This window comes from Lepidochelys olivacea, assembly GCF_965140295.1.
Source record: "Lepidochelys olivacea isolate rLepOli2 genome assembly, chromosome: 3".
Lineage (NCBI taxonomy): Eukaryota > Metazoa > Chordata > Testudines > Cheloniidae > Lepidochelys > Lepidochelys olivacea.
Genome location: NC_140413.1, coordinates 11,704,863 through 11,724,380, shown reverse-complemented (window position 1 = coordinate 11,724,380; position 19,518 = coordinate 11,704,863). Strand labels below are relative to the sequence as shown.

Genomic DNA, 19,518 nt, shown 5'->3' with positions numbered 1-19,518 from the left:
CTCCACAACATGACACTGCCCCCTTAGATCAGCTTATCATTGATATCAGCTCTAGTGATCACTGAGAAAGAACCAGGTCTCTCAATTGAGTCTAGTCACGTCTGTCTTTAAAAATTGGATGGGGAGGGTCAAATGGCTCCTAGAACCCTTTAAACTCTTAGGAACAAAGAAACAGGATGGGGGACTCTATCCTGGGAAGGAGTGATTCTGAAAAAGACTTGGGGGTGGTGGTCAATAATCAGCTGAACATAAACTTCCAGTGTGAAGCTGTGGCCAAAAGAGCTGATGCAATCCTGGATGCATAATCAGGGGCATCTCGAGAGGAAGTGGAGAGATTATTTGACCTCTGTATTTTGCACTGGTGGAATACTGTGTCTAGTGCTGGAGTTCATAGTTCCAAGAGGATGTTGATTACATTGAAGAGGTTTCAGAGAAGAGCCACAAGACTGATTAAAGGATTAGAAAGCACGCCTTATAGTGACAAACTCAAAGGATATGTCTACACAGCAATTAAACACCCTTGGCTGGCTTGGGTCACCTGGCTAGGGCTCACGGGGCTTGGGCTGTGGGGTTTAAAATTGCAGTGTAGACGTTTCTGCTTAGGCTGGAGCCTAGGCTCTGGGACCCTGTTCTCTCATGTGTGTATTACTAGGTACAAAAATGCTAGGCCTGGCTACCCACAAACACTTCTGCTCCAGCAGAGTTCTGGTGGCTACAGTAACAGGAGACAGGGAAGCGCACGAGAGGGCTTCCAGCTATTTAAAAGGATTTCACCCAATTCCTGTACACCACATAATATCCTCACCCACCAGACTCATGATTCATGGCTCACAGTATCCGCAGTGGTATTACTGTTATTTTGTGATTTTACCAGGATTTGAGCCCTCTCTGTAAGGGGATGGAGGCTTAAAAATAGGAAAATAAACTAAAAACACATAGAATATTGATGAGCAGTGTATAAAAGAGATACACACCTGACACACACACACAGTCTGGTGTCAAGGCACTTCTCAGGGGAGCTGATTCCTGAATTCATCTCTGAACCAAAGGTCTTCATCCACAGACCACTGACATCAAAGGAACTCTTTCCATTCACTTAAATCAGTTTTGTATCAGGCCAATGATGTTTAATTGGTGTAGATGTTCAGGAACTTGTCCTGACCCAATGGAAGTCAATGACAGAACTCCCATTGGCTTCCCTGGGGCCAGTATGTCAACCAAGATTGTAATTTCTTCAAGACAAGGGCTTGTCAACTGCAATGACGACACAGAAAACATGGACTGTATTACTACGAAAGGCACAGGCCAGAATCCTTGGCATAACATAGTTCTAAATTCTTAAAACATGTCCAATGGCAGATGCAGTGCCCGTGGTTCATAGAGGAGTTACACTGAGCGACGGCGACAGGCACTAGCTAAGCTAACCACAAACTCTTACTAAGCTATGAAGTAACTTCATCTTATAACAGTTCGTTCTATATGATACGCTGTGTGCCTAGACATTCCAAAAAGGGATACAGTAGATCCAGCTGTGAATTGATATGGCAGTATAATGTATAATTTTAGAAACTGTACTGAAAATTAAAATCTATCTTGAGCATTCTGCAACAGAGCCATCAGCTTGAGGAAGTTTCATTGCCAAAGTGATCTCATTAAAAAGAATATTGCAAGTACTTCAGACTATAGATATAATTAATCTTTAGCAAAGTTATAACAAAGCATTATTTTAGAATAAAGGAGGTGATACCCTCAGCTGATATGTTGTGAAACCAATGAAGAATGAAAATCTGCAAAGTGACTCCCTCTGAAAAATTATTACAAGGCCTGTATGACACTTTGCCTGATCATCTATCTGACTGTAGGTTCCAAAGAGATCTCATAACATATGTATCCAACCTTCTAACTATCAAATGAAATGTAAAGAACCATCAGGTGAGGATACAGCTGTTTATCTTATTACCCCATTAACTGTTATCAGTATTATTGGTGGTGAACCAAGAAACCGAGTCAGATGCCTTTATGTTGCAGCATGATGAGCTATGAAACCAGAACAGAATCATTAAGGAAGCATTCAGGTGTGTTTGGCAAGGCTTGTTCTCTCCAAACACACATCCTGCTCCTGCCCATGGTTCTATTATCCTTTCCACAGGGATTCTTTTCTTCCACCTTTTGCTCTATTAGGATATGATTCACTGCTCAAATAGTAATTCCTAGGATCACTCTACTTCCCTTTGTTGCAGTGTTAGCTGGGAAGGATGGTTTATAGCTCAGTCACTAGAGGAGAATGAGAAAGTCAGGGCTTAGTTCTTAGCTCTGCCACAAACTCCATGTGTGACTTTGGGCAAGTCACTCTGGGCCAGATTTGTAAAGGGTCAAAGGAGAAATCTGGGCTCTTTGTCTCTCTGGGACTCAGTTTTTCAGGGACAAATAGGGTTAATAATACTTCATCTATCTCATCTATTTTGATTGCAAGGCATTTGGAGAAGAGACCATCTTTTCCTAGGTACGTATACAGTGCCTAGAGCAATGGGGCTCTGATCCAGATTGAGGCCTCTAATCACGGTGATACTAATAATAGTTGAAAGTATGGTTTGAGCAATAAATACCCTGGGCTGCATAATAACAATCAATCATTGACCACATCCACCTGCATCATGGCAGACCCTTGGGACAGGCCCACAGAACAAGCTCACACAAGAAAACTCATCAGATAATGTACCCAGTGTGTTTGGGACAGGGTGGAATTCATGGCTGTTGCTGCAAAGCCCTCAAGCCAGCATGAGACACCTGACATGTAACCTACAGAAGAAGTTGATTCTGTAATTTCCACTTGGCACGCCCCCAGCCTCAAAGCACCCTCCAAGCTCTTCACTGCATGGGCAAACCCTGCCCCCACCTCCCCAGCTACCAACTTCTGCCTGCCACCTAAGAACAGCCTCAACCCCTCCCCCCCTGAAGCTGCCCAAAGCATCTTAACCCCACCCCTACCTCCTCCTAATGCCAAGTGTCCCTAAGGCTATGTCTACACTGGAAGGAGAGTGTAATTTTGGCTAGCCACCCTGAGAATGCGTCCACATTTCAGATGGGATCGTACTGGGAGTGGTTAGCGAGTTCCACCACTTGCTCTGCAATGGCTACACGTCTGTTTTTCTTGCACCCGCTCACTCGACGCTTGTACAGGTGTGTGTACACGGGCTGGAAATGACCCCTCCACCTCTGTGTAGACATGCCCTTAGAAGATGTGAGAGCTGATAAGCTCTGGACAGCTGGAAACGGGAGAGGTCGAGGGCTCATAATCCATGATCTAATTACACTTCTAAAGTGCCTTTCACTGGCACTCCTGGCTCTCAACCACTAGATGACAGCCACAGCAGAAAGATGTTTGTGTCCTTCTAATTGAGCATCAGCCTTGAAATAGGAACCTTCTGACTCTCAGTTGAGCCTGTTGGACTTTTGTGACGTATAACTAGGGTGACCACACATCCCGATATTATCGGGACCAACCCGATATTAAGAGCTTTGTCTTATATGCCCAACAACCTCCTTTCCCCCACCCTCCAAAAAAGTGTGCTGATTTTTCACACTTGCTGTCTGGTGACCCTACATATAATGGAGACAATCAAGAAAAGACAGCCTCTGCCTAAGGCTGTGATCAATTTTCCACTGTAGATTCCCCACACTGAAGGGGTTAAAAAAAGATTTGACTGAAATTTTTGATGCATGTTCCCATGGCTGAGGTCAGTTTCAGGGAACCTTTAGAGTAGGATCAGATATAGCCATTTTGGTATCTTGGGACCATCTGAAATAACTGAAAACTTTTTCTTTTGTAAAAGTTTCAGAGTAACAGCCGTGTTAGTCTGTCTTTGCAAAAAGAAAAGGAGTACTTGTGGCACCTTAGAGACTAACCAATTTATTTGAGCATGAGCTTTCGTGAGCTACAGCTCACTTCATCGGATGCATACTGTGGAAACTGCAGTAGACATTATATACACACAGAGACCATGAAACAATACCTCCTCCCACCCCACTGTCCTGCTGGTAATAGCTTATCTAAAGTGATCATCAAGTTGGGCCATTTCCAGCACAAATCCAGGTTTTCTCACCCTCCGCCCCCCCCCCCCCCCACAAACTCACTCTCCTGCTGGTAATAGCCCATCCAAAGTGACCACTCTTCACAATGTGTATGATAATCAAGGTGGGTCATTTCCAGCACAAATCCAGGTTCTCTCACTCCCTCACCCCCCTCCAAAAACCACACACACAAACTCACTCTGTGCTGGAAATGACCCACCTTGATTATCATACACATTGTGAAGAGTGGTCACTTTGGATGGGCTATTACCAGCAGGAGAGTGAGTTTGTGTGTGTGTGGGGGGGGGGGGGCGGAGGGTGAGAAAACCTGGATTTGTGTTGGAAATGGCCCAACTTGATGATCACTTTAGATAAGCTATTACCAGCAGGACAGTGGGGTGGGAGGGGGTATTGTTTCATGGTCTCTGTGTGTATATAATGTCTACTGCAGTTTCCACGGTATGCATCCGATGAAGTGAGCTGTAGCTCACGAAAGCTCATGCTCAAATAAATTGGTTAGTCTCTAAGGTGCCACAAGTTCTCCTTTTCTTTTTTCTTTTATAAAGTTCTTCTCATCTTTTTCTGAACAATCATGTGCTTGATTCTGATCTCACTTATACCAGTTTATACCAGCATAGCTTCAATGACTTCAGTAGAGTTACTCCTTATTTACAGCACTCAGTGTAACAGGGAGCAGAATCAGGGCTTGGAGCTTAAAACAGCTTGGTCTGATTTCCTCTGTTCTCCTCATTGTGGACAATGAGGTTTCAAAGTAGAGGGAAGGTCTAGGTGCAATGGAACACTGTGGTGAGGGTTACACACCGTACAGTCAAACTGGGACTGTACCCAGCTCCTGTGACACCACAAACTGATAGGATTTGCAATTACTATACGAAATAAATATCTACCCACAGGAGCTCATTGATACCTACAGAGATGTGTGGACCATAGTCTATAAATACCCTTGTGTGATAGGGGCTTTGTTAGGGTATTTCATTTTACATTCAATTTTAAAAGGATAAACAAACTGGATTTCATAAAGAGAAGAATAATAGAAACAACCCCCTTGCCTCCCTGCAACACATACACACTTCGGTAATAGGATCTTAAACCAGCTTGCTTTTATTAATAGAAGAGTAACAAATATTATATGGTGATACAAGAGCTCCTTTCTGGAATTTCTCCAGCTCGCAAGGTTCTTTACAGCCCAAATAAGTAGCACTTCAGGGTTCCATTGAAGCAGGATCTGATGATTTTAGAAGCAAGTGGCTGTCTGCCAGATTCCCAGAGATCCTGCCTGGACAATCAGTCAGTAAATAGCCTATACAAAGGAAAGAAAATCAGATTTTTTGATGTTGATAGAACCGGGCTAATATGGTGTTTGATTTCAGATCAAAGGCACAGGAGGAATTGCCCAGTCACTGAATGGTGAGTGAAGAGATCCCTGGTTAACCTCAGCACAGGGAATCCATTGTAGCTACTGTGATATTCAGTTAGAGAGTTTTAATGGGGATAGCTATAAGTGTCTAAATGGGTGAAATCACTGTCTATAACAAGTATACATCATAAAAGCATGACACATCCATGTATGCTTGTTCTATCAAACACACCTCGTGTGCAACTGAAGGTAAAATGCGACTTACTTAGGTGACAGATCGCTAACTCTGAAGGAATGCAGGGGAACTCTAATTCTGCCTGAAGCCTGACTCTGATCTGGTGGCAATTCCATGCTAGCAGCCCTGCCTGGGGAGAGCACAGATCTCTGGGCATGCTCAGTGAATTGGCCCTGAGAGTAGCCCTGCAGTTGGGAGCATGGCCACTCCAGCGGAGATCCCTGGCTCCCGCTCTGAAGGCCCAAGGAGCTCCCAGCATCACATCTCCTTCCCCAAGTGGCCTCTCTGGTATTTTAGTGGGTGGGAAAGTGTCTCACCCTCCTAACTGTTTCTCTAGGACCTGTTCCTGCTGCAACATTAATGTGACCACCTGAGTGGCCTGTATAATTTATGGCACCTCCAGTCACAAAGAACAGGAATAGGACAGGCTGCAGATTTGCAATGTGGCCGAGTTAACTTCACAGAGGGACCTTCGTGCTTAAACCATTCGCATTCATTCAGAACAATGTTCACACTGACATCACCAAGATTTTTATAATGTCCTTCCTTGGTTTTCAAAAGTGGGAAAATAAAGGGCTAAGAGCTGAGCTACTTTAAAGACGGAAGGATTCACCAGATGTTAAATGGAAAGAGAGTAATGAAAATTCCTGCTCACACTGCAGGGTCTCTTACCTTCGACAGCAAGAACCAATCCAGCATTTTCCAAGGTATATAGCATTAAAGGGACATCCCCTAAAGTAACAGGAACCGCCACGGCGTTTACATTTGCTTGGACTAAATCTAGCCTGGGAGAATCCTAACAAAGAAAGAGTCTTAATTATCTGCAGAGCAGGGGAAATTACAGTTGTGATTCCAGGATGCCAAGCATTTCCCATTCACTAAGATCTGGCCAAGTCAGCCCGACTATCTTCCAGTATGAAAGTTTATCACAGTTTTAGTACTATTTCCATGGTTGCAGTTCTACCCACGTTCAATGGCAATCGGAAAGAAGAGAATTAAACAGGGACACTGACTCTCCAGCTGCAGTTTAGAACCATAGCTCTGAACTCAGGCATCTTTTACTGCTCCACACTTTTAAGCAACGGAAGTGGTTTTGTGGTGGAGGTGTGGTTTTGATTCTCTCTGGCTCTGACAGTGATGGGCCAGGCAGTATGATCAATGCAATTTGGCTAAGCAGGGTGAACTGGCATAGGACTGGGTTGGATGACTACAACTTATCAAAAAAGAAAGGCTTGAAAAAGTCCCTTCTGGTTTGAAATCCTGCCCATCTCAGAGAGACTGTTCAGATTTTCTTCGGAAGGTTCACTCAAGAATAGCTTCCTCATGAGCAATTGCCAGTTTTTGATTATACCTGAGGGGACTCTTATTTTAAAAATGAAGCTCAAATGTGCACAGCCAAATCTTGTTGATTAGTTTAGAACATTTGTTGTGCTTTCACAAAACTATCTTCAACTAACAGATAGAAACTGACCCCCTAAATGATTCATTGTCATGTCTGCAAACTTTGTGCCCCCCCCAGAGGACATCAGTTCTGTAAACAAAGCAAAGCCCCTTGTTGTGGAAGGTTTTGAGACATGGTGGGGCTAAGACACAGAGCTGAGAGGCTGCCATTTTAGAGATCTGGGTTCTGTTCCTAGATGCGTAACCTCTCAGTGGGAGGAGGCCTGACTTTATAATGTCAAGTTGTGAAGGGCACAGAATTATTAACACTAACAAGCAGCAGAAGTTACACTTTAAGTCATGGTCTCCTGGCTCCTAGCCCTATGCACCGTCTCCCAAACCCAAGGGTAGATTGAAAGGGGATGGCTGGACTTCATTTGTCAGTATCACCTCCAGACATTCAGTTCTGTGATTGCCTGTTATAAGGATAGTACATGCTGTGCAGATAGAATGTGGGGTGGCTTACTCAGCAAGCCTCAGTAAATTCTGCGGAAATAACACTGAGGGGACATGGATTTTGTTTTGACTGGTCATAATTCAGTCAAATCTCAATGGTTTTTCTTGGGGGCAGGCGCTAGAGATCATAAGAAAAAGTCAGAATAATTTTTCTAGTCGAAAGTGTTAGACAAGCTGAGTAATGGCTCCCAGATATCCCTTTATATCATCACTTGTTTTCATTGACACCTTACCTGGGGCAGTCAGGAGCACCAAGAAGACAACAGCGGAGAGCAGGTAAAGGATCTTCATTGCTGGAGGTTGGCTGGGAACTCAGTGTCACTGGAGAGAAAAGACACCAAGATAGATAGGAGACAGAGGACATTAAGACATTGGGGATTGTGACATGCTGAGCTGTAGAAATATTCCTTTAATCCAAAGGACATTTCTAATATGAGTTCTGCAATCTTTTTTGAATCGTGCCCAACGTTAGCATTTATTTTACCTGCACCTGCCCTTTTACAATAACAGGAAGGATACTGCCACCTAACTGTGGTAATGAGTTTGTGGTATCGGGGGCCTTTTCAAAGCACATATATCAATAGTCACAAAGTTTTCAGGACCATATTTCTTAATTTCAGCATTGAAGACCTCTAGTGCTTTTTGTGACCCCGTGAGCCAGGTTGCAAAGTCACTCACTCATGGGGTTGCAAATATATAGTCATTATGGAGGGCCAAATTTGAGTGAGTGGCCTTGTTACCAGGCACCTAGGGGCTCCACAGCACTTACTCAAGTTTGACCCAGCCACCCACAATGCCACTCAAATTTGGCCCAGTTGCCCCTCTGTCGTGATGGGGAAGGCCAGCAGTGCCAAATTGAGTGGGTGGTGTTGCAACACTATATCATGACTGAATTACTAGAAGGTTCAACGCTCCCCCCTTAGAAAGTGTGCCATGCCCCTTCCCCAGGCTGAGAACTTCTCATTGAAACTATTCCAGTTACCCTGGAATTTTACCAGTAACCTTTGGTCTTAGGCCACTTTTACTAAATATTCAAATAGTGGAAACAATGTTTCACTTACCAGACAATTCAAAGCTTCTTCCTCTTTTTGTCAAAGTGCAGAATGGGGATTTATTACACATTTACATAATTTATATGCTTTAACGCAGCATTTAAAGGAAGTCAGAAATCACAGAAAGAAGAACAGTGGTTAGATGATCATGTTTCTGATATTTCCCAGCACTGACGGGACTGGAGGAGGGGGCTGGACCCACCCCTCCCTATTTGTACCAGGTCTTGCTGAACCCAGGGCTAATAGTGCTTGAAAGTGCTCAAGCAGCACCATGAAGCCCCAGTCCATTTGGCTACTCCTCCTCTTCCTGCATCTCTCCTCCTTTTCTTCCCCTTTTCTCTCCTCCTCCCTCTTCTCTGCCTCCTTTCCTTCCCCTTCCTCCTGCCCTGCTTTTTCTCTGTCTCTCCCTGTCCTTTCTCTCCCTGAACACTTCTCCTTTCAGTCTTCACCTTAACCCCTTCATCTGTTTTTTTTCTTGCCTGTTCTCTCTCTCCCCGCACCTTTTCTCTCCTGCCCTACCTTCTCCATCCTTCCCCTCCACTCCCTTTCTTGCAGTCATCATCCCTAAAGCAAGAAATCCTCCCAATTCAAAGTTCCCACAGTCTTACTCTTAGGTAACCAGTGGGGGATTAACTAACACAGGGTTGCAGGGGGACACACACTATGCATTTGGATAACTAGGATTTCTGGATAAAGGGAATTTGGATAACTGGAATTATCCTGTAGATGGTTTTAACTCAGGTAGCTTTAAAATAATCAACTTATCATTGGAATAAACATAATGTGTATAGTTTTGCTACTTCTCCATTCAAACTGGTAGGAAGGCATGTTCTCCAGCTCAGCCTCACAGAACTCCAAGTGGTTTCTCGAGATACCTAGAAACTTCATTTAGGTAGTTCACTCACTCAAGGGGTTATGACAGCTGTGTTCTTCTTCCCTTTCTGGATCTCACAGCCGTCTCCCTAGACAGGACTTTAAAGGAAGAATTAACGGGGTGATTATCAGAGAAGTGACTATAGTAGTTACCAGGAAAGGGGTGCTCTCAGTAGCCAGGTGATGACAGTCCTATTCACCGTCTCTCTCGTCCCGATATTTGAGCTTCAGGAAGTGATGCTTTGACTAAAACTGCCTTTTTTATACAGTTTCCGAGGGCTTGGTTTCTTCTTGGGAAAGCTGCTGTGGGCCAATCAGAAGGTGACCCCTGCTTCTGGGGAAGATTTGAAATGTCCAACCACAATTTGGACGTTGGAATTCTTTGTGCAAAACATCTTGTGCCATCCCAGACTGTGTAAAACACGTTAGGCCACCGTGGTTTGTGCAAAACGTCTTGGGACATATAACAAACACCTACTGGTTTAGCTGTGATCAGCAACTTACTTCTTCAGGCCAATTCCCAGGGGCCTCCCTGCAGGGTGGTGCTTGGCCAGCTTGACATGACTCCATGTGAAACAATACTAGTCAAAAGTACAGAGACAAATTGTTGATGTGCCAAGCCTGGTGAAGCCAATGGTGCCTACTGGTGCTAAACACCTCTCAGGGTTCGTCTCATTCACATGATTCAGGTAGGAGAGAAAGAGAAATGATTAGGCTTACACTCTGAGTAGGAAATTGTCAGAAAAATTCAAAGGGTTCCATGCTGGATGTCAAGATCAGGGCTGCTTGCACCTCTGTCCCCTCGCTGGTCTCTGGGTGTACCTCTTAGGCATTAGGTCTTGGGCACTGACCTGCCCCGGGGTGGAATTTCACAAGTCTCCCACTCTCAGGATATGTCTACCCTGGAATCGGAGGTGTGACTGCAGCACATGGACCCACACCCAGACTAGCTTTGATCTAGCTAGCTGAGGAACCAATAGCAGCAATGCCACAGAAGCAGAGGTGAGCAACTCGCGTACATATCCAGGGTCCTGTGTGGACTTTTACAGTATTTGCTGCTGCCTGAGCTGCCAGGACTTCACTGATATGGTTATTCCAGCTAGCTAGATACAGCTAGCTCGGGTACCTCTAAACAGGCTGCAGACACACCTTTGACTGCAGTGCTGACCTACCCTGTGACCAGGGTTTGGGTACCGCAACCCGTCTATGTCAACCACTTATTACCGTGCAGATCGGTCTGGATTCCGCCTCTTGCCTTTGGGAGCTTGTGAGAAGAGCTAGTGACAAACAACCTTCTGAGAACAAGGGGGTAGATCTAGCAAATGGAAGAAAGCATTAGAGAAAATGATTTTGAGACAACAAAGAGCCGACACACCTGTTCAGATTTATTTAACCTTACACTTCACTGCATGTTACATAGAAGGGCTTCTCTGCTGAGTTACAGGAGCAGAGCAGGGCTAGCTAGTGGCTAATGTGGGAAAATCTCCTGACATAACTATGTTAGTACAATTACACCTCTGTAGTTACACTGGAGCAACCCCCCATCTGGACACCCTTACCCCTAAAGCAGTGCCTTTTCCTGGTTTATCTTATGTCTCTTTGGATGGGTTTTTCAGCAGGGGTGACGTGTCCATCTAATCCCACCGTCATTGCATCCTATTTTCAGCCCCGCACTCAAGAGCCTGAACACTTGTTCAGTACAGCAGCAGCCAGCTTCTACTCCTGAGCCAGAGGCACCAAGGGGGACAGACTCCTGACCCCTCACCCAGCTCGGCGGAGACCCACTCGGGCATGGGTTTGTTCTTCTGCTGTAACTTAGGAATGAATCCCATGTAGCTTAACTAGAAGTGAAGCATAACGTTAGAAGAGTCGAAACGTATGTTGGCTGCTGGGTGTTTTAAAATTATGTTCTCTAATGCTTTCTACCCTTTGCAGAATAAACCCAGTTGTTCTCAGAAGGCTGTTTGTCACTGTACTGCTCTGGTCTCAGGCTGTCGAAGAGAAGAGGCGCAGGTGTCTAGTCAGAGCTGTCTACCAATAAAGAATTGGCATGAATGAGGTGTTGTACCCAGATCCTGATGAAAGAGTGAAAGAATTGTGTAACTCCACTCCTGGGCAGGTCAGAGCCTGAGGCCTAATGCCTGAGATGAGTTGGGGTGGGGTGGGGAGCAGACTAAAGACCAGGTGAGGGGTCACAGAGATGCCAGCAGCTCCATAACTGTGACATCCATCATCGAACCTTTTCGATATTTCTTACATTTTCCTAGCCAGAGTCTGAGCCCCATCACTTCTGGTTCTCTCCTCCCTGAATTGTGGGAATGAGGCGAACTTTGAGAGGTGATTTGCAGCAGCAGCCCGGCTTGACACATCAACAGGTCGTGTGTTTACTTTTGCTTGTTATAGTGAAGGTGAGGATTTGTCTGGCAAGAAATAATTGAAAAGTTCCAGTAAAAGCTGTTAAATTTACCAGATTAGATTTACAATAATGCCCATCAATCCATGGCACTCAGTGATTGTTTTTGGTATTAACTTTATTTCAGTTTGCTGACAAAATTTCTGTAGCAGACTGTTGCAACAGGGAAATGAATTCTCTGTGCAGTAGGTAACAGGGAATGTTGGACTCACCGTTCAGTGACTGGACAATTCCTGCTGTGCCTTTTGATCAGAAATCAACTGTCCTATTCACCCTGTTTCATGGCTCTCAACCAGAAATGTGAGGCCTGGTGTCCAGTTACACCCACAGAGTAACTCCACCTCCCTGAGTGGTGCTGAGCCACGGCCCATGTACAGAGGTTGGCGCAGCACAAGTGTAGACGCTGCGTTACCTAGGTTAACCCTCACAGTCCTCCAGCCATCCCACAATTCCTGACACTGACTGTGCTGGTCACAACTGTTACCTCCACTGCTTAGGGGCACAGAGGCTGGAAGCCCCTTCCCCTCTGAGCACCCGCACGGATTTTTGAAATGCCTTTTTCTGGATGTGCATCTTGGTGAGAACATCCCTATCTGCTCTCCGCTGTTGTGCCCAACTGCCCAGCTGACCATGCCAGCTACATGCTCCAGACATGTTCTTGCCTCTAGCAGACAGGAGATATTTGATCGGCTGGGCCTGTGGGGAGAAGAGGCTGTGAAAGCGCAGCCATGGGGCAGTTGTGATCACATGAACATCTATGAGCAGATTGCTCAGGGGATGCAGGAGAAGGGCTACGCCAGGGACCAGCAGCAGTGTCGCGTCACAGGGAAGGAACTGCGTCAGGCATACCAGAAGGCCAGGGAGGCCCAGAATTGATCCCTTGCCGAGTTGCAGAACTGCCATCTTTACAAAGAGCTGCATGCCATGCTTTGGGAATAACCTATCACCACCCCACTGACCACAGGGATACCTCTGAGGAGCCTGAGTCACAGGTTCCTGATGTGAACAGCGAGGGTGAGGATGAGGAGGGGGTGGAGGAGGAGGAGGAAAAGGAGGGGGATGCAGACATAAGACTGGGCAGTCCAGCTATGGTGTGACCCAAGACATGTTTGGGACTCCACCAGTCTAACCAGTCCTCGCAGTTCAGCCCAATGCAGGGAGAACAAACTTTGGGGAAGTGTGTACATTTATTTCCCATTACAATGATGGTGCCCAAAACTAGCAGGACCCAGCTATGGACTTTTCATTCATTTACTCATATTAGAAGAGGTAGTGGTACAACAAAGAGAGGAAGAGTTGTTATGTGGTTTCCATTCCCCTGTAGAGTGAGGCAGGGGAGGGTATGTGGAGCAGTTTGTTTATGTACATGTAAGCAGGGTCAGGATGGGCTCCACCCTGACATCTGGTGGTGAGGTGTGGCAAGCTGTGGAAAAGAACTTCAGGGGCCGATCTCATTTGCATAGGCACACCCACCCCGCCTAGAATGAGCCCATAGCTGCCCAAATGGTCACTTTGGCTGCTGTGGGATCCCCAGTGTCTCTGTTATTGGGGCTAATTCACTTTGGGCTAATGGTGCACCAGCACTGAGGCTCCCCTACTACAAACTGAAATCACAGAAGAGCTAAACTTACTAAGAGCTGAAATCACTGAGTGTTGTGTTAAGTAGTGGAGGAGCCTGAAGATATATGGTGGAGCAGTTTGTGGGATGGTGAGCAGAGCAGTTTGTTGGATGCTTAGAGCAGCTCATAGGGCAGCTGGCAGAGTGGAGCCCCATGGAGAGGTGGGGCCATCAGCTTTGGACCACGTAAGGTGCCCCTTAACCCCCCCCCCCCCGCAGTCTCCACCCAGGTTGGGAGGTAAAACTCTGCAGATAAGCTTTTGAACTCTGGGACTGCCCTGACCAGGGACAGAGACTTTTGGGTCGTTGGACTTTTGGGACTTTGGGTGATTTTGGGTTGCTGGACTCAAGAACCAAAGGGAAAGGACACGCCCCAATTTGCTTGGGGTGGGTTTTTTGCTCATGGGTTGTGTTAGGAATCCTGTTGGTGGTGTTTCTCCAACATAATGCCACATTGTTTCTCTCTGTTATTAAAAGGCTTTTTGCTACACTCAGACTATGTGCTTGCGAGAGGGTAAGTATTGCCTCTTGGAGGCGCCCAGCGGGGGTGGTATATATTTGTCCCAGGTCACTGGGCGGGGGCTTGAGCCGGCTGTGCATTGTGTTATTAGAATGGATCCCTTAGATACTGAACCCGGCCCTTGTTGCTGCCAATTCTGACAGGCAGAACGGTTACATACACAGAGATGTCCCTTAAATCCTCCTGAGAGATCTTGATGAAACATCCATGGAGAACCTCTCCAATCCCCTCCTGAAGGTTTCTAGGGATGACAGCCTTATCTCTTCCTGCATGGCAGGACACTTTCCCCCACCACTTGGCAATAACTTTGACATGCACCATTGCAGTAAATAGGATAGTGGCATACGGGCCCAGGAGACTTTGGGACACCAGCAGCAGCTGTGGTCTCAGTGCCTTTGTTACCTCAGGAGTGAGATATCAGTAAAAACCACCCCCCCCCCGTGGAAAACGTTCAGTGCCAGTGCCCTATACGCATCGTTTTATGGAACCGAACAGTTCCCTAGTCATGTCACTGACCTTGGCACCCTGTACTCAGCTTGGCTGGAGCTGTGAGAGGGGCTGAGTGCGAGCACTCCAAAGTAGAAGTAGCGAGAAGCATGTTTTTGACTTGCCAAGGGATATATGTACAGTCTCATATTTAAAACCCAGTTCAGTCCCTTCCCTGCACTCTGCTCATTGCTCATTCATCTCTCACCTCTCACCAGATTCCCAGTATTGGTCAGAGAAGGAACAGTCCAGAACTGCACACGCTATTCCTTATGGAAGGACACCAGGGATGTGTGGAGAGGGATGATTACCTCGCAGTCCAGAACACTATGCCCCTCTGTAGGGAGGCCAAACACTATAGTGGTCTTCTTGCTGCCATATCACATTGCAAACTCAGGTCTGTGGGATGGCTTTGTGGCAATTAAATGTTTTTGCTACACAAAGACATCAGCTTTCTTTGTGGATGGTCACAGGGCAGGATGCAGGTCTGCAGGTTTCAGAAGGTCTGCAGCATGCATTGATTGCTGATCTGTTATTTATCTGCTTTGTGCAACGCTTTAATTTGGTAATGAAAGGGTTAAAATGAATTCTGGGCTGCAGCACTCGGTTTAATTAGACCGCCACTTTCCTTACCTACAGGGATGTTGTGAGATGGGTTGTACCCATATATCTGGAGCCGTATAGTTAGAGTGGTACAACTTTTGTGTTTAGATGAGTGCCTATAAATCCAGCAAAGAAATCACAGTCTGGATACACATCAAACTACACACCTGAGACAGGACACCAGTGATCATTTAGAAATCACAAGACCCATGGGATTTATTTCCTCAGAGTTTGTCTAGTAACATCTGGTTACTGGTCCAGTACCACCCCGGTAGTGGGGACACTGTTCTCTTGGGATAAAGGGGCTTATTAGAGTGGGTCAGAAATCTTCTGATAAAACTGAGTGAGGCACACTGATCCCTCGGGATGCAAAGAACCTCGTGATCTAGAGAAATCCAGATGGGAGCCTTTTATCACCCAGAAAGAGATTGGCTTGTCCCCTTTTAATAAAATCTAGTTGTTGTGAAATCACAATGCTGACAAGTGCCTGTGTGTCATGATAGAACGTCTGTGTATGAGCGTGCGTGCGGGGGCGGAGGGGCTGTGTCCATCCTACTCTTTAGAAATCCATTGTTTTAAAAGAAAGAACAATACAAACCAATGAAAACAAACTTATCCCTGTGGAACGTTGAATCCCTATGGGAAGGTATGTCACCCTGGTCTATGAAGCTGTTTGTGTTTCTAAGAACTCATGTCAGTTGTTCTGAATCTATTCCTTGTACATGCTAAAAATCTGCTTCATTTCTTGGTTTCAAGAGGAGTTGGTTCTGGCACAGCTTGTCTGTACGGTCTATGACCTCCCATGTCATTGCTCCGTGGGATTACGTTCATGGCACACAAATGGAGAAGTGAGATTAAAAAAACATAAAATACTCTTGCAGGAAGGTGGGTTTTTTGATAGCCCATCCAAAGTGACAACTCTTTACACAATGTGCATGACAATCAAGCTGGGCTATCACCAGCAGGAGAGTGAATTTGTGTGGGGGGGTGGAGGGTGAGAAAACCTGGATTTGTGCTGGAAATCACTTTAGATAAGCTATTACCAGCAGGACAGTGGGGTGGGAATAGGTATTGTTTCATATTCTCTGTGTATATATAAAGCCTGCTGCAGTTTCCACGATATGCATCTGAGGAAGTGAGCTGTAGCTCACGAAAGCTTATGCTCTAATAAATTGGTTAGTCTCTAAGGTGCCACAAGTCCTCCTTTTCTTCTTGCAGGAAGGTGGCAACATAACCCTATTTCGTTTCTTAGAATTCGGAATGATAACACACAAGAACCCCAAAACTGAGAGAGGCAAAGCAGGCTGTTCCCTAAACCAGAGGGGTCACCTCATCCCACCTTCCTCTGAGCTGGCTCTCTGTAGACTGAAGGATGAGGACACAGATTGCACGCTTCCTTCCAAGCCTGCCAGCCAGAAAGCAGGATCAGGATATGTCAGACAAACTTCAAAGTACAGCTTGTAATTTTAACCCAGTTTTCAATACACCCCACAGGACAGCCAGATTTCCAGTCTCATTACTGTGATGAAGAACTACAGGAAAACACCAGGGGGCATCTGTGCTGGGCCCTCTGCGCTGTATGCCAGCCCCTGCTCAGTGCAGCCCAGACTGCCCCCTCCACGCGGTCAGTGGCTTCACTGCCTGCACCTCCACCACACAGCCCTACCCACACGGGTCTCTGCACAGCTCTGAGGGAGTCATTCTCTGCAGAGTGGCACCATCCACCCTGCCCTTCAGCAACGTATGAACAGTTATTACGGTTATTTTGCTATTTTACCACCATTTGTAACCTCTCTGTATAGGGTGTGTGCATAAAATCGGAAAATAAACTAAATACACAACCTGCACACACACAGTCTAGTGAGAAGCCACTTCTCCGGGGAGCTGTTTTCTGAATTCCTCTGTGCACCACGGGCCTTATCCAAAGCTCACTGAAGGCAATGGGACTCTTTCCCTTCACTTCAGTCAGTTTTGTGGCAGGCTAATGATGTTTAATGGGTGTAGATATTAAGGCTGTAATTCTGGCTCCATGGAAGTCATTGTCAAAACTCCCATTGACTTCCATGGGGCCAGCATATCACCCTAGAGCAGTGGTTCCCAAACTTGTTCCACCGCTTGTGCAGGGAAAGCCCCTGGTGGGCCGGGCCTGTTTGTTTACCTGCCACGTCTGTAGGTTCAGCCGATCGCGGCTCCCGGTGGCCGCGGTTCGCTGCTCCAGGCCAATGGGAGTTGCTGGAAGCGGTGCAGGCTGAGGGGACGTACCGGCCGCCGCTTCCAACAACTCCCATTGGCCTGGAGCAGTGAACCACGGCCACTGGGAGCCGCGATCGGCTGAACCTGCGGATGCGCCAGGTAAACAAACCGGCCCGGCCCGGCAGGGGCTTTCCCTGCACAAGCGGTGGAACAAGTTTGGGAACCACTGCCCAAGATTGTAACTTCCACCCAGCAAGGATTCATCAACTGTAATGATGACACAGAAATTATGGAATTTTTTATTAATAATTATTTCATAGACATCCCGGCATAAGCCAGAACCCTTGGCATAATTTATGCCTAACTTCTTAATACATCTAAGATAGCTGTGGTTCATAGAGGATTTGGATTGTGTAAGCAACAGTCGCTGCCTCAGCTAACCATAAAGTCATCCTAAATTGTGAAGTAACTTCTTCTTTTATCAATTTTTTTACATTGTAAGCTTTATTCCTAGAATTTCATAATAGACATATAGTGGATCAAGCGCTTACCTGATATGACAGTATAATGGATAACTTTATAAACTATATAGAAAATTAAAATCTAGCTTGAGCTTTCTGAGACAGAGCCCTGGAGACTGAGGAAGTTTCATTGCCAAGGTGATCTCACTAAAAAGAATATTGGAAGCATTTTAGACCATGCTGTGTGTTTTAAATAGAAATTGTGGGAAAGATTCCAGTGGGAAAAGGTCTGCAGAAGCACAGTGCTGAATAGACCTAAACCAGTAGGTGTTCGGTGTGTGTCACAATATGTTTCGCACAAACCGCTGCGACCTAATGTGTCTTACACAAATGGGGATAACACATGATGTCTTGCACGAAGACCATGGAATTATGCAGAGAGAAAGTTAGAAGAACTCATAAGAGATGTCTCATGTTTTCATTGGACAATGAGAAGGGACAACTTGTGTCCTGGCAGGACATTTACAATCTTTGCCAGGAGCACAGGTCACTTTCTGGTTGGTCCAGAGCAACTTTAACCAAAAGAGAAGCCAAGCCATGCCACCTCTCAGATACTGTATATATAGGCTGTTTGGATGAAAATGTTGCTTCTAAAAACTAAAATATCTGCATGAAAGAGACAGAGAGCACCTGCTGTCACTTGGCCACTGAGAGCACCCCTCATTTAGTAACAGGTCAAGTCTCATAGGTACAAAATCCAGAAAAAGCACACAAATGTCATAACCCCCTAGTCGGGGCTACCGTGAGGCTGAGCTGGAGAATTTGCTTTCATGCCACTTTCAATGCATAAGTGGCAAAAATACATGTATTTTGTTTCCCAAATGAAAACTTGGTTAGTTTAAAGCTTCTCTGAAAGTATGTACCCAAATTACAACCATGTAAATAACTAAAATGTGTGATACATACTTGCATTTCACTAAAAAATTGAATTAGAAACTGCAGTAACTCAGTAATTCAAATTACTGAAGTCTAGAAATATCTGTAACAGGAAACTGCACTTACCTACAACAAAAGATAGCTGAGAAAAAACCTGTATGTTTCAGAGTTTAGCCCAGAAATCGTATAGATTTTGTGGTCAAGAGAAATGGAGAGATTCTGGCAGAAGAAGGGGATGAAACTCTTAATTGGCTTGTAAGCTAAAGATCTTTACCACCATTTCATTATACAGTTAAATTTGCCTAAAAGCAGACAGTACTGTTGAAAAATAAAGAGAAGCTGGAATAATTTTAATCATTGTTTGTATACTATGTTTGGGAATTAATGTATGATAATGATTTGATCACTAAGATTGCTGACATAAAAAGACTGTGATAAGACTTTGAATGGATTGATTTGATTTATTAGGAAATTGTTATTTCGCCTGATGAATTTGTTGTTCTAAATTTCATATACTTGAGCATTGAACCACCTTTGTTTTCCTTTCTGTAATTTCTTAGTTGCTTTCAATTCTATTTTGGCTAATAAAAGTCATAATTGTGCAATAATTCTTCAGTCTGTCCTTTAGGAACAGAGAAACAAAGAACCATGTGTCAGAACTCTGTTTACTTTTCAGAGGGAACCATTGAATGTGTAGAGAACTACAGCCATGTAAAACAGTTCTCCAGTTGTGATAACTTTGTGCCCTGCAAGGTAATTGGGCCGATGTGGCAGGGTCTTGGT

At 45.3% G+C, this 19,518-nt stretch overlaps 1 long non-coding RNA gene across 1 annotated transcript; it reads right to left on the bottom strand.

The window, feature by feature from the left end:
* Positions 1-5,170: 5,170 nt before the first annotated feature.
* On the bottom strand, positions 5,171-9,766 carry LOC311517362. The gene is made up of 4 exons (XR_014710677.1): positions 9,659-9,766; positions 7,814-7,901; positions 6,357-6,480; positions 5,171-5,392 (listed from the first exon to the last, which is right to left on the bottom strand). It is a non-coding gene; the product is annotated as an uncharacterized lncRNA (long non-coding RNA).
* Between the last annotated feature and the right edge of the window lie 9,752 nt (positions 9,767-19,518).